At 34.7% G+C, this 12,175-nt stretch overlaps 1 protein-coding gene across 2 annotated transcripts in view; it reads right to left on the bottom strand.

Moving 5' to 3' along the window:
- The window catches only part of LOC111687457 (ras-related protein Rab-40C), a 38,344-nt gene that overhangs the window by 19,987 nt on the left and 6,182 nt on the right, over positions 1-12,175 (bottom strand). The window lies entirely within an intron of this gene.

Genomic DNA, 12,175 nt, shown 5'->3' with positions numbered 1-12,175 from the left:
ATAATCTAAGAACTTTTTCAATAAACACACAGTTCGCTTAACACAAGAGAGCTGTAATTTAGCTCTTGCGAAGAATACATATTAAACTTATCATCTTTTAATTGGATAGTTCTTTAGTGTAAATTTGGACATTTCTTTGATTTATTGCCCTATAAGTAAATCTAACGTTTCTTTGATTTTATTTCTAAAATAATTAGTAATTTTGAATTGGATACATGATATACTAGAAAAAATGTTTAGTGAGTTAAAAAACTATATATTATAACAAAATAATCTGGGTTGTTTGGTAATTTTTATTGATAAACAAAAACTACATTACGGAAACTCCATCTATTTGGGGAGGACTATGTGAGTTTTATTTAGAATTGTATAATATTGATTCTTATATTTAATTAAGCTACCACTAAGTGCCATCCTATTCACTCCCAGTATGGTGACATCACCGTATACCACTATAGAATATGCTAAAATCTTGATTTTTTATCTCATATTTTAAATGTTTTATTTTATGAATAAAATGTAGTAGACGTATTTGGATCTGGATAGTTATTCTTTATTTGGAATCTAAATATATATGTGTACGTATTAGTTGAAAAATATTCCTTTTGTGGACTTTAGGTGATGATAATAAATAGATGCGAAAGTGAGCATAAGAAATATTACTCTCTCACATACACCCGTATGAGTATTTTATTTTTTTTAAATACAAAATGAATACGAATAAACCATACCCTACCATATTGAGTATATTGCAACAAGTAATATAGTAGTTTTTATTGTAGAGGTTATATTTAAAATATTAACGTTTGCTTAACTGATGATTATTGTAACATTTTCGTATATATAAAATTTGTTGAGTCGAATTTTTTAAAGAGCCTGTTCTTGTTTAACATATACCGTTTCCAAAAAATTTCAATAGACTAATTTTATAGACGTATAACATCATTGCACTGTTGCAAGTGTTACTAACTTTAAGCCATAATTAAAATGCCGTTCCCATTAGTGTGGTGTAGGGTGTATTTAGACCAGACATCGGCGCTAGTATTGTTCTGACAACGAAGATTTTCGGCAAATTGCATGTATATAACGCGATCGCAGACGAATTTCTAAACAAGAGCATCAAAAATAAAAATATTTTATTTAGTTGCTTGATTTAAATTGCATTGAAATTAACAATAATCCTTTATTTTAATCGTTAATTCAAGCATTAAAAACATTTTTATAAAAAAAAGTGTCAAGTGTCAATATTGGTCCAACCCATCAAACACAACGAGTTTAATTGAAATTTTGAATAATTTTAAATGAAAATCGTTCTTGCTTTGGTTAACAGAATTTTAATAAAAATAACTAATTAAAACCATTATTCTACAAAATATCGAAATGCAATATCAAACAAACATATTAAAACTTTTTCAATTATAAAGTTTGTGTATGTTGGTTTATATATTTTTTAACTAATACATTCTCTTAGGTTTTTGACAATAGACTTAGGTTTTGTCATACTCAGATTCGCTTCTATGTATAAATTATTCTATAATGATAACCAACTCTATTTGTAAATATCTAAATTTAGTATTTTCCTGTACCACACGACAGTGCATTTTATATTGGTTCTAATCTACCCAAATTCAGTTTAGAGGTCAAAATCTAAACATAGTGTTCTTCCTAGTTAGTATATGGATTTTGGAGAAGATAAATGAGGAGTTCAATGGTTTTCCTTGAATACAAGCCGCTTCCCTATGGTAGTTAAAGATCTTGAAAGACCATTCAGTGCGTTTTTCTAATAGTTCTTTGAATTATTCCATCAATAACTTTACCTTATATTTTATGATGATATTGATAAACATTTCATAATTACATTTCAATGATTTAAACTTGTTCTAAAAACTAAACTAACTTTTTACATTGGAATTGCCTCATTAATTTCCTTTAAACGTTTTTTAACGCAAATAACTTCTCTGTTAAATATACTATACAATAAGGACATGATTTTTGATGATTGCAATTGAAAAATACCTAATATGTGTCCGTTGAACAATAAAATAATACATTCAAAAAGGTAATTAGAAATTTATTTTAAAAACCCAACGAAATTAAAAATGCAAAATACTTTATTGTCCTGCAAATTCTGATGAATAGTAATAAAATGCAACAACAAATGCACGAACATTTTTATTTTTAACACAATATCTTTTATTAATTGGAAAACATCAATTTACATTTTACCTGTTTATTAAATTTTTATTTATGAACAGAAAATTTTAAATTAAAAAAGAACTAAATTCAAATGTTGAAAAAACACTTTAACAACATAAGTTTTTTCAAATAGTGAGATAATGATCCTAGGTATACAAATTTGAGAATTTCTAGACGTATATAAATAGCAAATTTTTGGAGTATTTTTCTGAATGAGCTAAAAATTAGGATAATTTTGACACCCATCCAAAGGAAAACAAAATGCCTCTTCAACCCACTAAAAATCTTTTTGTAGACTATAAATATTCTACAATTTTTTTTAAATTATTTTTCCCGTAATCAGCTCAAAATTACGGAAGACCCATTTCAAAAAAATTTAAAATGTGTTATTTTTTCAAAAATTATACTGAGGTCAGGATTATCAATCGCTGGTAGGAAACTGAGGACCATTCCAAAATATATATTTTATTTTTCTCGTGTTCAGTACATTAATACGTATCGATTGATACGTAAAATTCTTTAAAAGTGTGTTCCTCGGGACACTCTATTCAACATTGAGATACAATGTGGAGTAGCTCGAGCTAAGGCAGACCTAACACGATACATTTGTTACAAATGGTCTATTGTGTCTGTCATAGTTAGATTGATACTGTTGTACGATAGCCCATTCTCATACCTACGTTGATATGTTTTTGAAAAACGGTCACGCAGAGATTGGAATAGTAAAGGAATAAGTAACATAACAATGATACATTTCGTGGCAAATGGTCACTTGTTGTGTTAGAATTTTCTCTCTTGTCTTATACTTCAATCTGCGGACCAAAACTGTCTTTCCCTCTCCCACGTTTCCAATCATATCTTTATTCCTCTCTCTGCCCCTTTTCCTTATCCCCCACTTGTAAGATTAAGGTGGTTAGTAGCAGTGCCGATAATCTGAATGGCTAGTCAGTGGTTAAAGAAGACTAGTCGCTAACAGCTCCCCTCCGATGTCAGGGTACGGATCGGTTGTAACTCTTAGCCTAGCCCACGTACGCCGTCACTGCGTGGGTCGTCCATCCCCTTACGTGCTCACTCGTGGGAAACAAATGCATAATTCCTCAAACAAAAACAACCCGCGGAAAACCAGCTGGGGAAACCCAAGCTGGTGGACTGCAAACTACCAGCTATCCAACCTTCTGGTGATAGACCGGTAGACCGCAGTGAGGAAGTCTAGCTCGTCGTGGCTAGCACCTCAACTGCTGCTTTAGCCTTCGCTGATACGCCATCAATCGCCCCTACTCCGGTCACTGCGGACCAAGCAGTGACCCCTGCGACTCCTGGACAGGTCGGACCGTCGAACTCGATGTCGCGTCCAACTACTGCCCCGTCTTCCGCCCTCACGGCGAAATCACTAGATTGATCAAGGCTCTCCTGGCTGAGCCGGAGTGTTCCAACCCTTAATCTAACCCAGATGTAGCGGACCAAGCTTCATCTGCAGGACCCAAACGGCAGCGATCGGAGGAAGAACATCTTCTCCAGCCAACCTCACAGCCTAAGACTAAAGGACCTAAACGGCAGCGATCGGAGGAAGAACATCTTCTCCAGCAAACCTCACAGCCTAAGACTAAACGTCCTAAGCAAACAGAGACTCGGATTGTCAACAGACCCTACAGCGAAGTTGCTAAGAACCCGCTGGTTACGGCCATTGTTGACAAGAGCGCTAGTGACGGAAAATCCTACAGGATAATCCAGGACTTCAGAGCGGAAACTCAGATCTACCAACCCAAAATTGGAAGGTGGTCAAAGTTTCTGACCCTGAAGGTGCATACAGGAAGGCGGTCGTGGTCCTGAACAAGGAATCGTTGCCGTTACACCGACAGAGGCAAGGCAAAGTGTACTACGGTTTTGATAGTATAAATCTACGCGTCTATCGGGGTGACGACAAACTCGACCCTAAACCCCCGCAGAGCACGGATGGAGGCGGATGACCCCGCCGACACTGAAGATTTCCCAAACAAGCTCAGCCTTGCTTGGCGATCTCTTCACCCCGCAGAGCACGGATGGAGGCGGATGACCCAGCCGACACTGAAGATTTCCCAAACAAGCTCAGCCTTGCTTGGCGATCTCTTCACTAGTCTGTGCCGAGTGGAGGACGACGACGATCCTCTGAATGAAATAGAGGACGTCGACGTAACCGTCATCTACGACCCATACCATGGTGAAGGTGATCCAAATGAACATTCACCACCCTAAAGCAGCTTCGACTGCATTACTCCTCCGCCTTGGAGATCAAGGCGAGGATTTAGTATTGATCCAAGAGCCGTAGACCCATAATGGTACTATTCTTGGACTCAATGCAACAGGCTTCAAACTTTTGAATGTAAAAAACACAGGTAAAATTAGATCTTGCATATTGGCCAAAAACCCCTTAAATATCTTAATTTTATCTGATTACAGCTTGTAAATGCAAGCCATTCTCATTTAGTCCGCAATTGGAAAGTTTCGGATGAATGTTCTATTTCAGATCATCGTTATCTCGAATTCTCATTAGAGTTACTTAAGGAGAGGAGTCTACCCTTTCTAAACAGAAGGAAAACAAACTGGACCGAACAATAAATAACACAGTAGATATAGAAAATGCGGTAAATAAACTTACCCGCTCTTTCCAGGAAGCAACTAAGGTCACCTGCAAACCCTCCATACCAAGGAAGAAAGGAAACCCACCCTGGTAATCCCCCGAAATAGCGAAGACCCGCAAAGAATGCTGCAAATTATTCAATCAGGCCAAAAGATCAGGAGAATAGTCTTTATACAAGTCCTCCTTGAATAGGTTCAAAAATCAGGTTAGGAACGTCAACAGCAGGTCTTGGAAGAATTTCTGCAGTAATGCTGAAAACTCCTCTGAGACCAGTCGCCTGCGCAAAACCCTAACAAAATCACAGACCGTTCAAAGCTTCATTCGGTTGAGACTGCATTGCATTCTCTAGTTGGTCACATAGAGAAATCAATCGAATTTGGAGAGTGCACGTTAGTAGCCTTTCTGGACATAGAAGGTGCTTTTAACAAAAAAAAAGCCTGCCACAATTCTATCAGCTCTGCAAAAACTTAATGTAGATGCCTCAACTACAAGGTTTATAGGAGAACTTCTGGAACAACGGATCATCTGTTTCAATATGGGCACAGCAACGATCCACAGAAAGGTGAACAGAGGCACACCACAAGGAGATGTTCTCTCTCCATTATAGTAAAATGTCGCCATTAAGACACTGGATTCCATGAGATAAAAAACTGTTGCCTATGCAGATGACGTTGCTGTAGCAGTATCTGGAATCCACTTCAATACATTATCACAGAGGCTGGAAGTTGCACTCAGAATACTAAGTCGATGGAGTATCGATAGGTGTGAATACTAGCAAAACCGAACTTATACTATTTACTAGGAAGTATAAGATTGACTCTTTTACATTGCCTCGTCTGAACGGAGTTGAACTCCCACTTTCGGACAGAGCCAAATATTTAGGGGTTATTCTTGATAGCAAATTATTATGGGAACTCAACATCATAGCAAGATCTACAAAAGCCACAACGGCAATGTACATTTGCAAAAAAACTATAGGAGCAAAATGGGGGTTAAAACTCAAATTAGTGAAATGGATCTTTGAAGCGGTCATCAGGCCAATTCTGTTCTATGGAGCTACCTTTTGGTGGAAAGCACTAAATATAAACTCAAATTGTAAAATACTTGACAAGGTTCTAAGAAAAATGTCGATCCTGATAACTAGATCGCTGGGATCATCTTCGACGAAATCCCTATTCGTGCTACTTAATTGGATCCCGGCGGACTTGTTGGCCAGTAAAATAGCACTCACGACGGCATTCAGACTGAATACAATAATCGTACGGTCGTACAAACCATATGGACATGCTAGTATTACCGACAGGATAGGAAATCTACTGGTAAATATTGATTACTGCGTCCCCAAGCCCTTCCTCCAGAGAAGCTTTAGTTTCATCATCTCGGAAAATACGGGACTGGAGGAAGATCGCTCTCCACGAACCCTATCCGTGTACACAGATGGCTCAAAACGAGAAGAACAAGTTGGGCCGGTATTTTCATTCCACAATTTGAAATCAGGATTACTTTTAGAATCGGTAATGATTGTAATCTAATTAAGACTCTGACAGGTGTATACTCTACATCACGACTAGCCCAGGAATGCCGGACATCCTTAAATAGGACGGCGAGACATTCAAACATCGTACTCGTATGGGTACGAGGACACGGAGACTCTACAGGCAATTGTATCGCTGACGAGCTCGCGAAGGCGGGTACGCAATTGCCCGAATCGGACATAGACCATTTCTGCGGTATGGATAACATGTTTAATGAACTCTCACAAGCAAGATGGGAAAATGAGCCAACTTGTATTCAGACAAAGCTTGATAAGGAGCGCATAGACTATCTTCTACGATACAGCCGAACTGAACTCAGCAAAACTATAGCTGTCATCACTGGACACTTTAAATTTGGTAACCACGAAATGCGACTTGGATTACCTTACTACTGCAGAAGCTGTCAAGATGAGGAAGAAGAGGAATAGATAATAGAAAATCTTCTTTGCCACTGTCCGGCACTGGAGGACATCCGACTTCGTTATCTGGGACATCGATTTCTGAAGGACAACTCAGGCGGTTGGTTTGACGACACAAACTCAAATAGCACTGATCAATAGCTTTTTCGAGTTCAAGACTCTTTTTTTCTTCCTCTTTTCTTTTAATATTTTTACAGGTATCACAAAGGAACCAAAATGACCCACGTGTGCTTCTATTGCAGCCTGAACAACCAACCCACCTACAATGCTATCTATTACAAAAATAAAAAAAATTACGCATTATTTTGTTGAATATCAGTAGGAAAGTATAGTCGGGCATGGCCGACCATATAATACCCTACCCCATGAGTATATTTTGAAAATTTTTACTTTTTATAAAATTTTTATTTTTTATAAAGAAACTTTTATGTTGAATATTACCATAATTCCAAAATATTTTAGCAATTTATTGGTAAAAAAACTAAAAATTTCTAAATGAGGCTTTATATAGGTCAAATATGGACCGATCCTCGGTAAATTTGGGAAAATGATATATTTCTAAATAACAGTTAGTTTTGTTGAGTTTCATTCCGATACAAATGGTTACAAGTCAATTTTAGACGTTTATGACATTTTTTGAAGGGGGGTTTGTATGGGGGCTAGGGTCAAATAAGGGCCGATCCTTACGAAAATTTGCAGTGTCATTTATACTTATATAAAACTTATTTGTGCCAATTTTTAGAGAGATAGCAGAATATTTGACTTAATTATGGCATAAAAAGTTCAAATCGGGAGCTACGGTTGTATGGGGGCTAGGTGAAATAATGGACCGATTTCGTCCCTGTGCCAAAAAAACATGCTTGGTCCAAATTTCATCAAATTATCTTGAAAATTGCGGCCTGTACCTTGCGCACAAGGTTTACATGGACAGCCAGCCGATTCTGAATCGATCGGTATACTTTAAGGTGGGTATTGGACCAATATTTTTGTATGTTACAAACATCAGCACAAACGTATAATACCCTCCCCACTATAGTGGTGTAGGGTATAAAAATACAAAACAGCTGTAAATATATTATATAACATAAATTAATAAAATACTGCGAAAGTGAGAATAAGAAATATTACTATCCCACATATAAAGACACCGTGCGAATTCAATGGGCTTGTATGAGTTTTTATTTTTGTTTTCATAAATTAACAATAATATGAAGTATCACGAGTAAATTGCAAATATTTATAAAGTAGTTTTTAATGTAGAAGTTATATTTAAGAGATTGATGTTTGCTTAATTGATGAATGTACTGCGCAATATAACAACACACTGTAAAATTTTCGTATATATAAAATTTGTGGTGTCGAATTTTATAAAAAAAAACTATCCGTGTATAGCATGTACCTCTTCCAAAGAACTTCGATTGCCTAATTCTATGGACAGATAATATCATTACATCGACGCAGGTGTTACTAACTTTAAGATATATCCATAATACTGTTCCCATTAGTGTGGTGTAGGGTGCATTTAGAATATTTTTTATTAAAATTTTTTCATACTAGTTAAATACTAGTTTTGTTCTAGTTCCATTTTCTGAAGGGATACTGAGATAAAAAGTTTCAATAGCTTTGTGATCCCTGAAAAGATGAAAACGGTCGGCGTATTAGTACACCCATCTACTCTGGTTTCATATAAAACTATTTTGTGGCACGAATAAAGGAATCTATAATTTGTCAGCCTCGGGTAGTAAATAAGATCATTCATATTTAATACTTTTTTGTATTAATTTCAATTTTAAATGTTGTTTCTTTGTGCAGAAATTATCATTATTATGTTCATTTATAATATTTTGTTCATAAATATAGCTATTTTACATTAATGCAATTTAATGTTTAAAAATCATTTTTCTTAGTTCATTTTTTATACCAATAGTGCGTGTGTAGTGATGTTTCATTATCAGTCTCACAACAGCCGGTATATGACATAAAAAGTTGTTATAATTTTTAAACTTATTGACACACCGTGTCATAATGCTTATTTTAGACGAAATTATGTCATTACTAGTTTTTACAATAAAGCTTTTTATGTTTATAGACTACATTAATATAAAGATGGTCAAAATCTGATGAATGGGTGTGACATACTTGTTAACAATGTTAAATGCTCTAATCTGTAGTAGTTTCTCATTTAACTTTAATTATTTTAATTATATGGGAAGCTACGCCCAATACTACTAAATAGTTCAAATGGTTAAAGGTTTTATTTATACAAAATAATTTTTTTGTTCTCATATATTTGTATTGACAGTAGAATTATACCTACAAAAACTTAAAGAATTGTCGTTTTAGTAACCCAAATACACGATATTTTGTATTTACTTGATATGGAAGGTACGTCCATCCACTCTTTCCAAAAATTTATATGAATGTCAGAGTTTTCCTTAAAATTAGTGCACTTTAACATTTCCGCCCACTTAAAATTTCATAACATAAAGTAGTCTAACGCATTCCAGATTGTACATTTGGTACACTTTTGTTTTTGTAAATGTGCGTAGCTATAGACAGTGTGTTTTCTATACACTTGTATGCGCTAAGCGCTAACAATACGTTGTTGTTCTTTACTGTATTCAAAACTGTAGATTTTATTTTTGGTGTAAGTTTTAAATTTCAAACTTACATTATTCGCAAAAAAATTATTGTAAGATAACTCACAATCTACTGTCATATAATTGAAAACGTTTCAGTTACTTTTTTGTATTTTTTAAATAATAGATTTGAACTTATATGAAATGTTTTTTCTTTTTTCTTTTTTCTTGTATGAATGTGTTGGTTTTTGCAACAAAAAATTGATGTATAAATAATCTTTGATATTTATGAATATTTTGATATTATACATCGATATTAATATGAACATCAAGCTAACATTTTAAAGATGTCCATTAATAAAGGTTTAACTTAATAAAAATCGTGTTTGTCCAATTTTTATAACCATAAACTGATTTTTTCTGATTAATTTTTTGCATGATGGAGGATAATATGATTGAAAACGTTTCAGTTACTTTTTTCTATTTTTTAAATAAAAGATTTGCAAAACAATAGGGAAAGGAAATATGGTCTGGTAAGAAACCAAACTTAAAATATCTTAAAGTTTTTGGATGCAAAGCTGTGATACATATAGCAAAAGAAAAGAGAAGAAAACTTGATGCTAAAGCAAAAGAATCAATTTTCGTTGGCTATTGTACACACTCCAAAACCTATCGGTTCTATGACGTTAAATCAAAGAAGGTCGAGTAGAGATGCCAAGTTTTTAGAAAACGAATTCTATAATGAAATGCCTAGTGATGATTCTAAGTTCTATATTATACTGGGATGTGATTCAGTTGATGATAGAAATTCAACAGATAATGTTGACGAATGCTCCGATGAAATAAATCCTACAGATACTATTGATATACGTTCAGATGAGACAATTACATATTCAGAAATGCCAAGTATTGGAAAAGAAAGTAATTCTAATGAAGATCAATATTTTTCTAAAACTGATGAGACATCGCCTAGGAACAATGATGATCAAAGTAACGACTGGGTACCTGGACCATCTGTGAGAGGAATCACATCACCTGAAATTGCAAGAAAGTCATCTAGAACACCAAAACCAATTCAAAGGTATGGGTATGAATGCAATGTTGTTCAAGTGGGTGAAGAATTCAAAACAGTGAAGCAAGCATTAGAAAGTTCTAATAAAAATGAATGGCAACGGGCTATGGATGAAGAACTAAACGCTTTAATTGAAAATGGAACATTGGAACTTGTAAAACTACCAAAAGAAAAGAAACCTATTGATAGCGAATGGTGTTTCAAAATAAAGAGGAACTCTAAAGGTGATATAGAGCGATATAAAGCGAGGTTGGTCATTGAATCAAAAGCTGGATTAAACATTGAAGAAAATTGGATGAACTCAATCAAAAACGGAACCTTGCGTATATTACAAGTTAGCCAAGGATGAAATAACTTATGTAGCAATTTACGTTGACGACATTTTGATATTTACAATTAATTCAAAAAATAAATTGAATATAAAGAAACGTCTTACAGAAATTTTTAAAATTAAAGACATTGGTGAAGCGAACTACATCTTGGGGATGAAAATTACAAGAGATAGAAAGAATGAAAAACTATGGCTTGATCAGGAACAATATATTAACAATATTTTGAAGAAATTTTAGATAGATGACTGCAAGCCAATTTCAACTCCATTGGATATTAACCAGAAAATTTCAAAAGTTATGTGCCTACAAATAAAGGAAGAGAGTGATGACATGAAAACCATACCGTACCAAGAAGCAATAGGAAGTATTATGTATGCAGCTCAAGTAAGCCGTTCTGATGTATCGTTTGCAGTGGGGGCTTTAGCTAGATATAACAATAATCCTGGAAAGGCACACTGGCAAGCAGTAAAGCGCATAATGATACCTCAAAGGGACAATAAATTACAAGTTGCAGTTCTCAAAAGATGAAAATGCACATATTGAAGGATTGGGCTGGCGACTTAGATGATAGAAAATCAACTTCTGGTTACGTTTTCAAATTTCAAGGAGGTTGCATTTTGTGGAACTCTAAGAAGCAACAAACAACAGCTTTATCAACAACAAAAGCTGAATATATAGCTTTGGCAGCAGCTGGGCAAGAGACGTTGTGGCTACGATCTCTGTTCAATGAACTTGGACGATCATCGTCTATTGTGATAAAGTGCGATAATAAACGCGCTATAAATTTGTCGCATAACAGTACTTATCATGCTCGCTCTAAGCACATTGACATACGACATCATTTTATAAGAGATCTCGTAAATGACAAAAAGGTTGTTATTGAATATCTGAATACCGAGGATATGGCAGCTGATGTCTTAACGAAATCCTGAGATATTATGAATCTTGGCGTTCATCCTAGTGGAGGTGTTGGAGAATGGGAATGAACTTCCTTTATAATATACTTGTTTTGTTTACTTAGAATTTAATCAATTTAGTTTATAACTTTAATTAGAAAATTTATTGATAGAAAAAATAAATTTTTCATTCCTTGTTTTTCCGTAAATCAAATATCACCTATTAACAGTACGGGAGCTATGTGAAATCGTTGACCGATTTTTAATACCAAATATTTCTGATTAATATAGAATATTTTGGGAAAATTTCATTTCTCTATATCACTTTTTTTGACGCTATTGTGCCAACAACAGACAGACAGACAGATCGACTTAGAATCTTACGAGGTCCCAGAATATATACACTTTTTAGGGTCTATGAACAATATTTCGATGTGTTACACACGGAATGACATAACCTATATACCGCCCATTTTCTTTTTTTGATTCTGGGTACAAAAATACACAAGGCAATTAAACCAACAGACAT

Source organism: Lucilia cuprina, chromosome 3, assembly GCF_022045245.1.
Source record: "Lucilia cuprina isolate Lc7/37 chromosome 3, ASM2204524v1, whole genome shotgun sequence".
NCBI lineage: Eukaryota > Metazoa > Arthropoda > Insecta > Diptera > Calliphoridae > Lucilia > Lucilia cuprina.
The sequence above is the reverse complement of the archived record's forward strand: the minus strand, read 5'-3'. Positions and strand labels throughout refer to the sequence as shown.